Consider the following 18,752-nt stretch of genomic DNA (forward strand, 5'->3'; position numbering starts at 1 on the left):
ACATTTAACGTATACATTTTTAATTATTAGTATTGTTGCATCCGTAATCAAACTACAAATACATTTGAGCCAGTGTCGATATCGTTTAAAAAAAAAAAAGGAATAAATAAATACACAAATAGGAAAAAGTAGTTTGAGAATGGTCTTGATCTGCACCAAAACCAAGTGTTTTTGAAATATAAAAAAGTTGTTTTATTATAAATTTGGTGTTAAGGCTGTTCCTTAGTATCAAAATAGAGTTTGAAATTTGAGACACTAACATAGGACATTTATGATAAAAGGTGTTGATGTGCAACTAATAATCAATTTTCAATGGACTGTATAACTAGTCATATCCCAAAATATAATCTATGGTTAAACCTGAAGACATCGATTGATACTGTAACCACAAAACACACTGTCCGCCTGAAGAGCCTCTCCACCAAATCATCTCCGGTTCATCCGTTTGTCCGTGAGTGAGTGAGAATTAAAAGAGCAGACAGGAAAAACACTATGTAGACAGTGAGCTGAGAAAAACATCAGAAAAGTAAATCATTTGCTGATATGAGGATAGAAAGCGCATAGTGAAGTCTAACGTTACAAGATTCCAGCCCAATAGATGTGGCAAATAAGTCAGAGTGCGCATAATGAAGAGAGAGCTGAGCAGTCGGATAACATATTGCCAGACAGCGAGCATTAGCCAGAAAGCTGCAAATGCACATCAGGGGAAAACTCAGAGATACGGAGAAGCAACACAGACGGACAGGGCGCGGGCCGATGGAGGCTCGGAGGCGTGGAAGAGAGCGAGCGGCTGCGGAGGAGAAGCTGATTGCCGCTGATCTTCACAATAAGCGGGGCCGACAGACGAGAGCGCGCCTCTGCTCCGACACTAATCGCCCGTGAAAGGTGACCTGCAGTGAGGCGCCTCCGCTCAGCTCCCATTGGCCTCTCCGCGTCCGGCGTGGCCCTGATCGCACACGACACCGGCCACCAGCGCCACCAGCTCCTCCGGACCACAGCGCCGGAGCGGGAGGCAGGAAGGGACAGGGGACACGCCACGAGACATGCGTTTACGTCACCTTTTTATCCATGGTCCAGAGACACAAAGGTGAACACGATATAAATAGGACAAAAATGATATTATTCCTTTCTGATATTAATTTCTAATGCCTGTTCATGCTGTAATAAAGCACCTTTATTATTTACACTTCAGAGTGACTCAGATTCCTTACTGACTGCCATAAACACGGTTTGGAATGAGAGTAGCAAGTCGTCCTCATCTATTTAGAACATTATTTCTTATTGGTCAACTTCTGACAGGCTAAATACAGGACGCCAAATGCTAAGCCAAATAAAACAGAGACAGACGGATGAGAGAAGTGACTAAACTAAAAGACAAGGGAAACAGAGATGGATTATATTGTTCTACAGGCCATATCTTGGAATAATATAGATTAAAAAAAACAACAACACATAAAACACAACATGACCCAGAGCATGAACAAAGAAAGAAACCAAAAAAAACAATATACAAGTCATTTAAAAACACTACGGAACATTTTTACACAAAATCCCCACTTACTTTAGTCTAAAGGTCATTTTTTTATTTTACAAATGTCAATTATAATGTCGGTCTAGTCCTTAATTGTTGGTTGTTTGTGTCGACCACTTCTGAGTTATGGCCTTCTTCACCATCATATTTTTATAGTTAAGATTACGTTTGTCTAATAAGAATAAATGTATAGACTGAGGACGTCAGAGAGTGAAAGAGGACACAACAAACAGTTAAAAGCAGCACCAGAAGAGCAGAGGGATGTGAGGTGGAGCCAGAGCCAGTAAAAAGACCAACAGAAAAGGGCTGAGGAAAAACTAGACGGAATAAATACAACAAGAAACCAAAATCCAGCACAAGATTAACGCTAAACTATAAGTGAGCATACACAAATGTACATTTAGTCAGTTAAATATAGTTTCTTACACATCCGCAAATCAGCCATCTTTAAAACAGTCCCAAGACAACTGGCAGATCTCAAGTGTACAAAGTGTTCAAACTACACAGAATTTTAACTGCACCGCTGTGAAAAAACCAACAGGAAAAAGGGGTCTGACAAAGCTGCGGACGTCAAAATAAGAATCATAGCAAACTGTTGTAAAGGGAGCCTAATGGTTCCTGATGATCCGATGAAGGGGCTGTGCTCACAAGAAGAGGGGAAGAAAATGGCTAGAGTTTGGCCACAGATGACAGCTCTCCAATAAAACGACTTCCTCCTTCATTCTCTATCCCGGCGTCGAAATCTGAGCCAGCAAAAATCAGCTAAAAGTATATTATTGGTGTAAAACATCTTCCCGACGCAAAGCTGTAACTAAAAACAGGACAATCCCAGTATTTCAATGACTGGTATTATTTATAAACTAGTAGAAAACTTCCAGGAGGATTTTTTTCATTGATTCTTGGCGTGTGTGTGTGTGTGTGTGTTTGGTGTAAAAGGCTAAAGAAGAGAGACGAGCCTGGATCTTTTTACAGTGTGGAGCCAGACAGCTGGAGCCCGGAGCGGGGGACGCAGAGAGGGGCACATCTACACCATTTTCCCAGCACTGATAGAGCCATATTGGAACGCAGCGGCCATTAATAACAAGCCAGTCGCTGTATGCACAGTGGATGACCCCAGACCGGTCAATACGAGCGGAGTGAGAAAGGAGTCTTCAGTTTGTCTGTGTGTAACGGTATATAAAGGTTAAATCACATCGCAGAGAGGAGCACGATACAGAGAAGTCATGTTAATGTGATGAACTGAACACAGATTCGTTGTGTGACCGAACTGATCTGCTTAAGGAGGCTATGACAGCATCGCAGGGCTGTGGTTTGAGGTTAGCGCCACCCTTTGGTCGTGAGCAGTACTGTACACAGACCTGTACTGTACACAGACGTATAGGAAAGTGCTTCTATGTATGCTTTTCTCGGGAGTCTTTGATTTTTGACCCATAACATGATTTAAGAGACAAATGAATATTGACTTTGACACAATCTTCTGAAAGCAGGCGATACTGAAGGTACTTTTATATGAAACCAGTTGGAAAATGTCTAAATTACAGTTTTATTAGACATTATGGACAGTTTGGACAAAGACAAAGTCAAAATCTCGTGCCACAAGAATGAGTAAGACAAAATCGCCACACTTAAATTGTGTAAAATGATCTTGCAAGTTATTTATTCCATGTTTTTAAATTTGGTATGGACAAAAAAGGACAGTGGTGAGTTACACCTCTTGAGAAGTCCAAGTTTAAAAAGCAATGAAACAAGGACAAAAACTGAACCGCATCATTTGTTTATTGCAAATTGTCAAAATCACGTCTTGTGGACTCGATCTCGTGTCTCCTTTCATCTCATGGGAATTGTGTCTCCTCCCTTTTCTCACAAATATACTACACAATCAATAAAATACTATAGAATAAAAATATAAATATCAGTTTCTGGCATTTATTTCTCAATTTAAAAATGTTCCAAGTTATGTTTTGCTCCAACTCTGTACAACTTAATACTTAAACTTTCAGTGTTTATGCATGTAAAATATGTTCCAGTTCTTCCACAGTCAGAGCATTTGAAGAAGTTTCTATTCAAACGTATTAACAAATGTCATGCAAATATGTCGCCCCAAAAGTGTTTACTTGCTCTGCTTCTGTGTCTTTGATGGATCATTTTTGACCCGTTAGGTTTGAGAAATTATTCAGCGAAGGGACAGCAGCATCTTCCTTTGGCTTCAAGTGATAATCAATGTTCCCAAAGTTCTCCAGGCTGAAGCCATGCAAGGGACTTCCTAATTAAGATGATGCTTGGGCACTTTATATTTCGTACTTTTTAAGGACTTTATAAACTTCCTTAACTTCCTGGAGTCCTGTTCACTTTGTACTACTCTCAAAGTCAAGAAGCTTTTTGCTAGTTTTCCCCCCAGAGACCATCTCCGAGATTTCCCTTTGCACATTTTCTACTGAGAGCGCCCGAATGCTAACGCGGTTTAAGTCGCTAACACCTCGCCATTAACATGTGGCCAGTGCTAGCGCCCTCTCATCAGCGCTGCGAGGGTTTCTTCTTCCACTCCCTCTGAAATGCTCTTTTAGCAGCTCACTGACAGCCCGACGCGCGGCTTTCTAGTTAATTAAAGGGAAAAACATGGCCTTAACTGGTGCATGGTCGCACCCAAGCCTGCATAATGGGACGTAATTAACTTCCCCTCGTCGTTACTGCACTTCAAAGGGTGGGTTTGGAGTCCGCCACACACACACACACACACACACACACACACACACACGGTGCAGAAGATGTGGGGTGCACAGACAGATAGGCCTAAAGAAACACATCGCTATAGCGCTCCTCTGGGAATTATGTACAAGAGAGACGCGGAGATACTGAGGAAATGTTTAAGACTGGGAGATATGAGAGCGCAAATAATCCTTCACAGTTCAGTCATGTAGAAAGAGGGGCTGGAATTATGCTAAATGTGAAAATGGAGCTCAATATAGGCAGAAAGACTAGATTGTTTAAGTTTTTTTTACTATGAATGAGATATGCATTGAGCAGAAGTTGTAGATGTTTCTTAATGCTTGCATTGTGGTTATAGGCTAAATGATTGTATACAAGTAAGACATATTACATATGGTAAGAATGATTAAAGACATTTAAAAAAAAAGTTATATATATATATAATTATCATTATGACATCACAATACTGCTAAACTACACCTGCTTTAAACTATTTTTTTTTTGCAAAAATGTCCTTGAAATAAGTGAAATTATCTGCTATTGCTGTCAGTGAATTTAAATGATCAAGAATTCTTGAAATACACTTAATAATCTTAATTTTTCAACATTTATTTAGAAGACATGTCTTAAAACAAGGTAAGTTTTTGTCTAGATTTATCTCCGCAAAAAAAAAAAATTGTTGACACAAATTTGGATTTTTTTTTTTTTTTACAAAATCACATAAAACATTTAACATTTATAATCATCAATGTAAAAAGATGCATATGAAGTAAATAAAATACAATTGAAGGTGTATTTCAAAGCCACATATGATGAGATAATGCAGGAAAATACAGTAATAAAGATTGAATGTGCGTTTTGTCTCCGAATAATGTGTGTGTCTGAGCGTGGTGTGAAAAGTGTGTCAGCGGCTGGTGGAAGGTCAGAGGTTACAATGGTATTGGCCTGAGCGCCGCATGGTGACAGGGCAGGACTGGCATTCATTGGTCAAACACATGCGACAGGACATCTCCCTGTAATCCCCCCCCCCACAATCACAATCTGCTTTTGTGGACCCTTCCCATGTCGCTTTGGCAACGATCTGAGCTCCGCCTGCATTTACATCTGTGCTAATTAGAGTGGAAAAAGTGATTGGCTGCTCGCGACATTGCAGTAAAGAGGCTCACGGAGGGGATATACAGGGGGCTTATGTAAACAGGCGTAAGCAGTCGTCACACACAAAGCCCTGGTGGACAGTAATGCATCAGGGCGCGTCCCATCGCCGGGTGTCAGGGGGCACACCTCCACTGTGTCACTGTGATTTAGCCTCTGCCACTTAGGCGCACGGGCCGAGAATCTGCACAAGAGTGTATTCAGTCCACAGAGCAAACATCCGCATGTATTAGGGCCGTCAAAAGTGTCGAAAATCAGACACTAAAAGAAATATCAGACGCTCATAACTAGTATGGGACCACAGCTATTTTGTGTTCGCACTCTTCTGTCCAAAACTTTAACTTTGACCCTTAAAAATATATATCATTGTGCCGTCAACATCTGTTTGTACTGTGATAACGCTAAAATGAACTGAGATTTAGCACGCAATACAGCATTTTTATAATAGTACGGGTTCTGGAAACTTGTTTTGAAACTGTAAGACTTATTACTTAACATTTGGGTGGTGCCGTCTCACCCCTTCTGAGTGTCTCCACATAATGGTCCTAAATCAGCCTTAAAATAATAACATCTCCTCTCATGTTATCCCACTGTGGGTCTCTGTGCTCAGCGAGACGTCCCACTGAAGTTCTGCCTCTGACATGCTCTTTCACTCTAAATCATCACACTTTAAAGTCTCACATTCCCTTTACTTGGACAGGGCGGTGCTTCCTCTTACGCTGCCACCATTTTGTTTGACTTCTATTTCATGTAGAAGACCAAGTCAGCTCAAATATTCTTCCAATGGCTTCTATAGGGTTAACTTTTCATCATTGCGGAGAACCTTGGTCTGAGATGCTGCATTTTTGGCACAACTTCCTGTGTGTACGCTTCACTCCAGCGCTCCAATCAGCGTGTGCCGCTAAGAAAGACCAATGGGAGGTCAGTTTGGAGCAGGGGTGGCTACAAGAAAGAACAAAATGTTACTAAAGTCTAAAGTAAATTGAAAATGTAAAAAGAGACAAACATCAGGCACTCTAGAAAAAATATATAACTAAAAAGCCTTTATTTCATGAGGGCAGGACTCAACTTAGAGTAATATTATATTCAATTATGTTACATTAAAACTGCATGTACAACTGCTGCTTTGTCATAAACAGTCAAGATTTCTATTAAAAGTAAAATAATGCGTTCATTTAATATCTGAAATTAATTAATATAATTAATATTGCCTTTTCAAAAATACATCACCAACTTGAAGAAAAGTAAAAGCACTCCCACTTTGTATTTGAAGAAGATATTTTAATAAGATGAACATACTTTATAATTCAATTGATTTTAAAGCAACTAAATACGCTAATTATTTAATTGTCAATGATTCTTTTGGGAGTTTTAAATCAAGAAGTCTACAGCCAATTCTCTGACATTAAAAGTACTTTAGAGTTCAGACTTTGGAGGAAGATTTATTGTGTGTTCAATGGCAATAATAACTTTTTTTTTTATGTAAAGGAAATTCTAATTGAACGCCATTGTAATTGTTTTTAATGAGACAAAATCTAATGGAACTGAAAATCATGATGAATCAATATGAGGAAAAACACATTCCACTTATTTTTGTTATAATATCGCACAGCCCAGTTTAGTTCTATGTGCTCCACTTTAAATCAAAATCAGACCAGACAATTTTAGCCATTAGCATAGCCCTGGGTTATGTAGTTCTATAATCATACACAGACAAAGTATTCGACGTGATTAAAAGCAGTCCATATTTTAATTCTATCAATATTTTGAAAAAGAAAACTGGCCAAATTCAAGCAAAGAGGGACGAGTCAGAGGAAAACGAGCCGGTCCAATTACAGGTAATTACCTCTTTGGGCTCTCAACATGGTGAAATGATTTGACGGCGTCTGGTTTAGCTCAACACAGACATCTCCCTCAGCCCAGCGTTAATGTGATCATTTGGTGGAGATAAAAGGGACTGCGGTGAGGAAAAGACAGTGCCGGAGCGAATGTGCGCGTTATAAATCACTCGAGGTGGCGTCGAGATGAAACAAAGGTATGTGCCACGACGACCCGCCGCTGCAACCAACCAGCGTCGGCACCAAATGATAAAATAAATATATGTGAGGCAAGACAAGTGCAGCCTGTGAGAGAGGAGATGGCCATCGTTTTCTCTTTCTACACATATATGCATAGAACAGCACAGAAGTCACAGCATGGAAGAAGAGTTTTACCGAATTTAATACATTTATATCAAGTTTATGCATGTCTAATTACTGGGGATGATTACGAAGACAAATATAACTTGCAGTGTTTACTTTGTGTGAACATTTGAAGAATTTATTTTTATTTTCTGGGAGAATTTCATCAATCCAGGTACGTGGACGTAGATTTTACATATTAATAACACATTTACTTATATAATTATGAAAGAAGGTACAGCTATTTTATGCTTATTAATAGGTAAAACGTTTAGCATTTATTCTACTCCACTGTATTTGGAGTAGAATAAATGCTAAATGCTAAATTAAAGTTACATATTCTTGCTATTAAAACACTATTCATATCAATTTAAAGAGCATGTGACAAGTTAACTATACAATTGACTCAAATTTAGTGAACATGATTATAATTTTCCCCAGTGTGATCATTTTTGATTAAGTTTATAATGTCTTCCTGGTTACACACGAGCAGCAGCTGTGACACAGGTAATTCTACAACTTTTACCTAGCAACCATATTGTAAACAAAGGTCAAAATACATAGAAATTACAGTGGTTAGATGAAAACAAAAACAATAAAAAAAACAGCAACCCGATAACACCTTTATTTTGATCAATAATTGTTTAAACTGTCAGAAACATGATCGTCGCTTGTTGATGACATCACAGAGGGATTCTGTTTTCGAAGTCAGCTCTACTTCCTGTAATATTCAACTTCTATTTTTCCTCCCAAACTGCCACTTGACTGATGAAAAACTATGATAAGTATTTACCACAGGTTCTATGCTGACGAACTAAATCATAATTTGAAAAACATGAGAACCGCGTTGTAAGCATCACGACACAAACGTCCTCCACCAAGTACAAAATCCGCTTATTTTCCCTTCAAAACACGTCGTCTGTATAACATTCGCACGCACAACGCCGACAGACAGCATACATCTCTCCCCTCTCCAGAGAACGAAGGAAAATCTAACTTGCTGCAAAGGTGCCTTGACCCCTCTTACAGCTCAAATCACAACAAAAGCCCCTGGAGACAGCCACAAAACGTCTGTCTGTCCATCAGCTTCTCCTCGCACATTCCCAACATCCCTCCAACCCTTTATCTCGACACAAACCCTCACTATAGTGCACTGAGCCCCACTTCTCCATCTGACAGGGGCCCGCGACAGCTCCTATCCACCTGCTCCTCTGATGGCTCTTACTCCGCCACTTGACAATGCACCGATCCCGATTCCCTTCTCCCTCTTCCCCTCGCTCTCTCCCGCAGCTCGCCGGGCAATGCATTAAGCCGACACTTCTCGTTTCCACTAACTGACAGCGCTTGACGGCCGCGTGCTTTCTGGCCCAGCCGCTTGACTGGCAGCTCGACAGTTAAACAAGCCCTCCGGTTGCTATAATAGTTTAAAACACTTTCAATTACCCCAGTCAAACAAACGCCGCTCCCCGACGAGGGCGAGGGCGAGTCGGTGCGAGAAACGCCGCGCGGCCCCGGTCGAGTTCAACGTGCCTTTTATACCTCCAGATGAATCCAGAGATCTTTTACATGGTTGGGTGAAGGAGGGGAGTTTTTTTTTATGAAGTGAGCAGCGGAAAACAGAGGAGTGCAACAGTTTGTATGCAATAGAGCTGTTATTTTAATTGTTGACTTGTCTACAGTTATTTTTTTTTTGGTTTTAGTTTAAATGTATATTAGGACTCTATATTATCAACCAAAAAAATGGAAGAAAATCTGAAATGTTTTTTTAATTTATTCACATTTTTTTGTGATCTTTGTTGTAAAAAGTTGAATCGATTAATCGCTGCAGCCCCCACAATGCAAACTACAAACTGTCCTCCTGACTTATTATTCTGGTATAGCTGAAGTTTAAACCTCTACAATGTTTTAAAATACATTGGATTTAGCAGTCGAGATGTAAAATGTACAAATGGAAATTGCTAATATAACCAGTCAGAAAAAGCACAATTTGATTTTTCCTGTAGAATTGTTCAGCACTGCAACCACCAGCACAGACATTCCTGCTCTGAATCATGCATTTTAAATTAATTTGAACAAAACAAGGCACCATTAACATTCTCTATATTACCGTAGCTTCTCTCTTGAATCAGATACAAACATTCCTTTGACTGTTATCAAATAAAACCAAAACACTAGACAAGTTTTAAACAACACTCAAAATTATAGTATGAAAGGTTTGATATTTGGATTTTTTTTCAATATTTGCAGATGTTGATGTTTTAAAACTGTTAGCATAAGCTGAAGCTGTCCACAACTTAACCTTTCCTTTTGCAAACACTTACAAAACTCTAATTAGCTGTACTTTTATGATGGTGGTGTAAACATATACACCACCTTTAGTCTCTTCTATTCCTGTCAGATGCACATTTTACACTCCGCAATCAAAAGAACATCCCTCTGTATCATCAATAACAATATCATGAACAATATTTAACCCATCCCTAATAAAAGGGTTCTTTGATAGTCAGTATTCCAACAACACAGTCTGTATCATCAGCAGCACCTACATGTGCGCTGTTGACCGTAAGATTTAGAGCCAAACTCATTAAACATTAAGTAAATCAGTTTTGACCACACTCCCCCCTCACCGTGAAAGGCGCACAATAACTGGGGGCTGGGCAATTTCCACAAATCAATGAAATCTCACTATAATAAGGCAGAGTCATAAATCACTAGTTAACAAGCACTTCACAGAGGCTGACCTGCTGCTTCAGCTCGTCCACATAAGGCCACGCACTAATTACACCGCAAACAAAACAACAAGAGAGGCACTTTCGCTGTTTGTTCTTACTGCACCCAGTATCAATCATTTGTTAGAATCGTAATCAAATTTTAAGCGCAAAAGAAACGCGAGTCAAATTAAAGCTAGCGGAAAGTTAAAAAAAGAAAAGGAAACCAAGATAGTAATTGATATTAAAGTAGTATCAAAAATAGACGCGCGGAAGAAAATGATATTGATATAGTAGAAATGTGTTTTTAGAAGGTCTTGAGCTTTGTCAGAAATACTTTGAGAACATAAGTAGGTAATATTAAACTACTATTATATTAAATATAATATGAAATTAGAATAAAGGGCTGGGCGATATGCAAAACAAAATGAATCCTTTTTTCTCCTGAAATTGATAAATGTATAAAGTCCATCCATCTTCTTCCGCTTATCCGGGGCCGGGTCGCGGGGGCAGCAGTCCAAGCAGGGACTCCCAGACTTCCCACTCCCTAGACACTTCCTCCAGCTCCTCCGGGGGGATCCCGAGGCGTTCCCAGGCCAGCTGAGAGACATAGTCCCTCCAGCGTGTCCTGTGTCTTCCCCGGGGCCTCTTCCCGGTGGGACATGCCCGAAACACCTCCCCAGGGAGGCGCCCAGGAGGCATCCGGAACAGAGCCACCTCAGCCGGCTCCTCTCGACATGGAGGAGCAGCGGCTCTACTCCGAGCTCCGCCCGTGTGACTGAGCTTAAAATGGCGTAATGGAGCATACAAAATAAACTTACATTTGGCGAAAAAAAAAAAAAAAAAACTATAATATTGTGGTTCAGAGATTTTAAACTAAATTAAGGTCTTGTGGTCATCAGTTTCCAAGCAAGCGTTCAAAAGAGTGAATGGGAAATGTGTTTCTGGTGGGCGTTTGCCAGTGAGGGTAGAGCACATTAGAGGGAGAGAGCGGGGTGTCGAGTGGACCTGAGGCCGAGACGCAGACCAGGAAGTGTGAAGCACATGAATATCCATGTGTTTGCCACGTTCAAGTGACAACCACATGTCCAAGAGAACCAATCCTATTGGAATCAGACCATGACAGCTCTGTCTACTCTGTTTACTTTACATTTCAGGCTTTGTGATTAGGTGAGCTAAAATTAAAAAAAAAGATCCAAATGGAGTGCACAAGGCAACGCTCTTCTGAAGACACACCACAACCAACAACACACATGAACTGGAGTGATGCTTGTCGCTCACAGTGTCTTTACAGACAGAGGATGTAAACCGCTCCATTAAAGACCCAATCAGATCATTGACGACTGGAAAAGACTCAAACTCAATTCATATTTCATTAATTGCATCGCCTTATTCAAATGGTTAAGGGCTTTTATCATCTTGGTGGTATAGACACGGTATGGGGTAAACTGTGGGGTACACTGTGGGGTACACTGTGGGGTACACTGTGGGGTACACTGTGGGGTACACTGTGAGCACGCGGACATGTGCACGGACATGAAAGTGAACATACATATTCAAGACTGTTCTCAAGCCGTGATGTTGGCCAAACACTACTTTTGTTTTTTTTCCTCCTCCCTCATCTTTATTTTGCATTAATGCGGCCTAATTAGTGTTTCCCGGCCTGTGGTGTGAGCTCTCTAAAATGACATAACATTATGACAAGCAGCAGAGCAAACTACACTGTTCACAACTCTGAGCCACCGGTCGCTGTGCACGGCTTTTACCACCAACTTTCACAGTAAAAATACAGTCTGCGACGGTCTCAATGTTGTGAGATGGTTTCCAGCGCTGATTGTTTGCTGAATGTCACTTCCAACTCTCAGAGCCCAAAAACAATAATACAAATAAACACAACAAAAAAACAAATATCGTAAATAACCATAGATTATATAAGATGGAAATTCAGCAGCATTTAGCACTTTTGAGCCAATGCTGGATGTCACGTCAAAATGTGTGTACATAGTAGGTAGTATTTTTATTTTTTATCCTATAGCAGATTTTAATTGTTTTTCTTTTTGACTTATATAGGTTTTATCAATGTTCATTGTTTTATGTTGCACCGAATCACCAAAGCATTTTTTTCCTTTTCTGATTTCAACTACCTCTTTTACACTTACATCTGTCCTGCACAGAAAAGCCTATGCTCCCAAAACAATTACATATGTATGGTAAGTAACCTTAGATTATATAAATTAGAAATTCTCCAGCATTCAACACTTGTGAGCCAAGCTAATGCCAAAGACGTGGGCAAACATTAGGATATTATTCTGGCTTTTATTCAGGACATTCATTTAAATTGCCAACATTCAAATTTTGTTCTGGCAAAACATAGGGGACATTGCACGGGAGGATGTCTAAAAGATTTGGCTTTGGGTATAAAATAAACAAATAATACACACTCAAATAGACCCAAATACTGGAACTGGAGGCTTTTGTTGCGTTGGACGGTATGTGTGTCTCAAAGTCAATGAGGAAGTGAAGCTGGTGACAAACCTCGGTGTCATCCTGTTCCCATTCAGGTCAATAAGACGGGCGCCACGGCGAGAACAGCCCGGGACCCTCCATGTAAAGTGACTCTACACGCTCCCATCCCCCCACAGACCTGCACACGTTTGCCCTTAACAACCACCATTGATTTCTACCCTGATGAGGATCTAGCCAGTATTTAATCTTACATTGTAGCCTGGCGCTGTAGGACACGGCTGCCCATGTCATGCTAATCGATTGGTCACAGCAGTGGAGCTAACTTTACCTCTGATCAGGGAGAGGGACGGTGCAGACGCTGCGGCCGTCGCCTTGGTACACACTACGCACTGCATCGAAATGTAGAGAATATCGGGAATGTTGTTTTAAAGATGTGCATGATTTGAATAGCCTGTATGTTGTATTTAGTTTTTTTTTTAAAAGGCTACAACATGAGCTGATTATTAATAAAAAAGACAAAAGTTATGTGTTCTCAAAAGATGGTTTAAAAAGGTGATGATTCTGCACATTTGTCTGACGAATACACCTCAACTGATGTGTTTAAAATAAATGTTTTACCACATTTCTGTTGGATTTACATAATATTGTTATGGGGATACTCCAAAAATGTTTTTAGATATTCAGGTTTGTCAATATCATCATCTATCAAAATACTTTGCAGATTACATTTCTATTATGGAATGGTTTGACTTCTCATTTTGTTACTGGATATGAACTTAAATGGCAAAAACTGTTATTAAGTTGAAATGGAAATGCCAATTATTTTGTGAGAAAAACACAACAAAAAACGTGAAATATGTAAATTATTAGGAGAGAAAACCCTCCCAAAACGTGTGCACCATCTTGGGTTGAGGAGCAGGACCACACTCCACACACGCCTCTTCCTGTCCCTACTCTGTATATATCACGCGTTCTTCTCCGTCCTCTCGTTTCCCCTTTTGCCTGCCCTCTTTTCTACTTCTCACTCCTTCGATCTTTCAGGTACGAGGAGGACACGAGCCCGAGAGACCAACGCCTCCCAAGAAACCCGTGAACGGCCTCCGACTATCACATATTTATACTTTATTCAGAGGTCGTGCGGTCCCTGCTAGTGAAATGCATTTTATACAGTTTCCATTATGCGTAAGAACATGGCTCAGGACGCAGAGAGAGGAGAAGAGCTACTGTCATAGCAACAGAAATACAAACAAAATAAACTTGAAACAAATGTGAATTCCCTGTCATCATTTGTAATAACATCATAATCATTGCATTTCAATAAATATGAGGTTTTCCCAACTTAATTCACAGCTTTTGTTGCACTTAAAACACAACACTAATTGTATCTATTCATAATTAAAAATAAATAGCCTGGAACATGAGCTGAAAAGAGTTTTTTTTTTAATCACCTACAACTTTTTTCATCGTTATTATCACATTGATGTTGTGCAAAATAAAAAGAAATTAACTACAAGTGTGCATGTTATAGTAGATGTAATGAAAAGTGTAGTGGTATGATAAAAAATCATAAATCAAACATGTTATCTGGGTTTCTTTTCCATCACAAGCATAATCCCTGACAACACATGAATAAATAAGCATATATATATATATATATATATGCCTTTTCTTGCCATCGCACATCAAACACTGCCGCGATTACATATGACAACACTGGCAATTAACCGTTTCCCTCACTCTCAATTTCAGCCATATAAAAGCTGATCAAGGCGTCCCGATATCCACAGAATATCCACACACGATGCATAATTTATGTGGCTGCTACAAAATACCGTTCTGTTGCAGTTCTGTTCATGCGCTCGACTAATTCATTGAAATAAAGCGTCCCAGTGGGCAGTCCGTGTAATCAAGCCTAATCCCGGATTGATCTGAGCGCGGCCGCAGAGAAAGGGAGAGAAAAGGAGGAACGTGGGAGAGACAATAACACAGAGGTGGAGGTTCAAACTGGGACTATTTAGATCAAAAGGGATGTGCAAAAGGTTTTCATGATAGTCAAATGTACAACGTTTTTAGTTAAAATATCATAATTTGTAAATGTAACAGGCCAAGCTCTGAATTGTCCCCCATGGGAACAGAAAAGAGCTCAATTCCTGGTTGTAAAAAGGTTGTACGTAACGGGCAATGGCAGGCAACAGACAAAAACGACATTGTTGCAGTAATAATCTGCTGAGAGCCATTCGTAATGAGTGAGGAAAACAGCCGATATTACAATAAAAAGTGTGGGATAGATTGAAAAATAAATAATATCGCAATTATTGTTTTAGAGTTATGCAAAAATATAAGAGCATGTACATCCTCAATAAATACAACTGTTAAATTGCTCTGAGAAAGACACAAAACAAGGGTATAACATGATATTTCTGTACTTTTGTAGTTAATTGCCTATTCACAAGACAATACACAGTTTAGCAAATTCCTAATGCATTGTTCAAATATCATCTGAATATTGTTATAGAGATAATAGAAACAAAAAAGAAAATTTACATTTTTGTCAATATTGTCCACCCCTGGGTCTTGTTGTTCTACTGTATTGTCCCAATTAGGTGTTTTTCTATCAGAGTTTTGTGTCTAAGGCGCTTGTTTATGCATTATTCAAGAGTCAAGACAAACTCTGTGTCTTTGGGGACTTTACTCACATGGGCCAGAGTTGCAGAAGGATTTTAGAAGTTTGGTGATTCCTGGACCTTCACCTCGTCCCAGTTTGTCCCAGCAGACTGCAGGACGAACGCTGGAGAGGCTTCTCCTCTTCGCCCCTGAAAAAGTGGCACAGTCTGCACGGGAAGGTGAGATTTCAAATGGCTCATCAGAGTCACAAAAACTGTACATCAGGGAAAAAAGCGAGGGAAATGCTAAGATATTAATACAGTATTACTTGTGTGTAGTGTATAGTTTTATTGATTAGTGTGTGGTATATAATTTTATTGATTACAGCAGTTTATTTCAAAGTTGCTAATTTTGATGCAAGGGCAGCTACTGCCATCTGCTGTTCCACTAGAGGAAATGCAGGCATCACAGAAATGAAAAGATACAGGACGAAGCATCTTTACAGTATGTTTACTACCTTCTACATTGTAAATACACACTGAGGAAATATACTAAACATGCGTGTATGTAACAATTATGTAGCAAAAAGATAAGGTTAAATATTTTTGTTGGCAGAGCTTCAAACCCTTGTCCGTCTGAGTGAAGCTTCAAGTCACGTCTCCTGAAGTGGTTTGACCTTCCCTGCTGAGCCTTGAGGTGTAAAAAGCACAAAGCAGTGATCAGAGCAAAGAATGGCTATTTCTAGGATATAAAATATAAAATATGTTGTGTTTTTCACACGATTTTGCTCATTACATTCCACATGTTCATACATTGTTTCTTTTTGGTGAGAATTCACAATATAATATAGTAATGGAAATAAAGAAAAAAACATCAACTTGAGATACTCTGAGCAGGGGGAAGAAACTATCTAACTGCTCTCTACTCGCTCTACTGTCTCTTGTTCAACTTTCCCTAGTGACAAGGCGCCATCCCCTGGTTAATTACAAGTATGACAACAATGTAATGAAATCTCTTCAAATTATTCATTTTTACCATTACTGTAAAACTGTAGTCCTGTTTCCTGATTTCACTGAGTAATCTGACCCAGAATCTTAGATTGATCAACCCATTTATATTTCCAATAAACTTCATGGAGAATGTAGACAAATGGGTGCCATCTAGTGGCCACTCACGGTAATACACTACAGCAAAGTAAAATAAAGAAATAAAACATGGTTGTAAAATTAAACCTTAAAGACAAGAATGAAGCATAATTAAAAAAAGGCTATTCTAATTGTTGATGCCTCTCACACATGTTGGGTTTCTTTCCATTCATTTATTGGCTTTCTAATCTACTTTATGCATTAATTTCCTGCCAAAGCCTCGAGTCTCATACATTTCACATTTTACGTACCTTTTTTAGTAAATTGACGATCTCTTTTTCTGTCAGTTGCATTATTTTATAACCAAACAACAGACTTCACAGGATCAACACGTGTCGCGTTCACGTTGCTCTGGTCGAAATTGCGCACAATCGTGACACGTGATTCGCTGATTAACCAATCAAGTCACAGCTTTAGTCACATAGAAGGTAAACGTGTATTGAACGTGTTTGGATGATAGTTTGGATGATGGTTTGGATGATGGTTTGGATGATGATGGTTTGGATGATGATGGTTTGGATGATGGTTTGGATGATGGTTTGGATGATGATGGTTTGGATGATGATGGTTTGGATGATGATGGTTTGGATGATGGTTTGGATGATGGTTTGGATGATGGTTTGGATGATGGTTTGGATGATGATGGTTTGGATGATGGTTTGGATGATGATGGTTTGGATGATGGTTTGGATGATGATGGTTTGGATGATGATGGTTTGGATGATGATGGTTTGGATGATGATGGTTTGGATGATGGTTTGGATGATGGTTTGGATGATGGTTTGGATGATGGTTTGGATGATGATGGTTTGGATGATGGTTTGGATGATGGTTTGGATGATGATGGTCTGGATGATGGTTTGGATGATGGTTTGGATGATGATGGTTTGGATGATGGTTTGGATGATGGTTTGGATGATGATGGTTTGGATGATGGTCTGGATGATGGTTTGGATGATGGTTTGGATGATGATGGTTTGGATGATGATGGTTTGGATGATGGTTTGGATGATGGTTTGGATGATGGTTTGGATGATGGTTTGGATGATGATGGTTTGGATGATGGTTTGGATGATGGTTTGGATGATGATGGTTTGGATGATGGTTTGGATGATGGTTTGGATGATGATGGTTTGGATGATGGTCTGGATGATGGTTTGGATGATGGTTTGGATGATGGTTTGGATGATGGTTTGGATGATGGTTTGGATGATGGTTTGGATGATGGTTTGGATGATGATGGTTTGGATGATGGTTTGGATGATGGTTTGGATGATGATGGTCTGGATGATGGTTTGGATGATGGTTTGGATGATGATGGTTTGGATGATGGTTTGGATGATGGTTTGGATGATGATGGTTTGGATGATGGTCTGGATGATGGTTTGGATGATGGTTTGGATGATGATGGTTTGGATGATGATGGTTTGGATGATGGTTTGGATGATGGTTTGGATGATGGTTTGGATGATGGTTTGGATGATGGTTTGGATGATGATGGTTTGGATGATGGTTTGGATGATGGTTTGGATGATGATGGTTTGGATGATGGTTTGGATGATGGTTTGGATGATGATGGTTTGGATGATGGTCTGGATGATGGTTTGGATGATGGTTTGGATGATGGTTTGGATGATGGTTTGGATGATGATGGTTTGAATGATGATGGTTTGGATGATGGTTTGGATGATGATGGTTTGGATGATGATGGTTTGGATGATGGTTTGGATGATGATGGTTTGGATGATGATGGTCTGGATGATGGTTTGGATGATGATGGTTTGGATGATGATGGTTTGGATGATGGTTTGGATGATGATGGTTTAGATGATGGTTTGGATGATGATGGTTTGGATGATGGTTTGGATGATGATGGTCTGGATGATGGTTTGGATGATGATGGTTTGGATGATGGTTTGGATGATGGTTTGGATGATGATGGTTTGGATGATGGTTTGGATGATGGTTTGGATGATGATGGTTTGGATGATGGTTTGGATGATGGTTTGGATGATGATGGTTTGGATGATGGTTTGGATGATGGTTTGGATGATGATGGTTTGGATGATGGTTTGGATGATGGTTTGGATGATGATGGTTTGGATGATGGTTTGGCTGATGGTTTGGATGATGATGGTTTGGATGATGGTTTGGATGATGGTTTGGATGATGATGGTTTGGCTGATGGTTTGGATGATGATGGTTTGGATGATGGTTTGGATGATGATGGTTTGGATGATGGTTTGGATGATGGTTTGGA

The sequence above is a fragment of the Eucyclogobius newberryi genome, unplaced genomic scaffold (assembly GCF_026437365.1).
Source record: "Eucyclogobius newberryi isolate DKJ021-1_F unplaced genomic scaffold, fEucNew1.0.hap1 SCAF_16, whole genome shotgun sequence".
In the NCBI taxonomy this organism is placed as follows: Eukaryota; Metazoa; Chordata; class Actinopteri; order Gobiiformes; family Gobiidae; genus Eucyclogobius; species Eucyclogobius newberryi.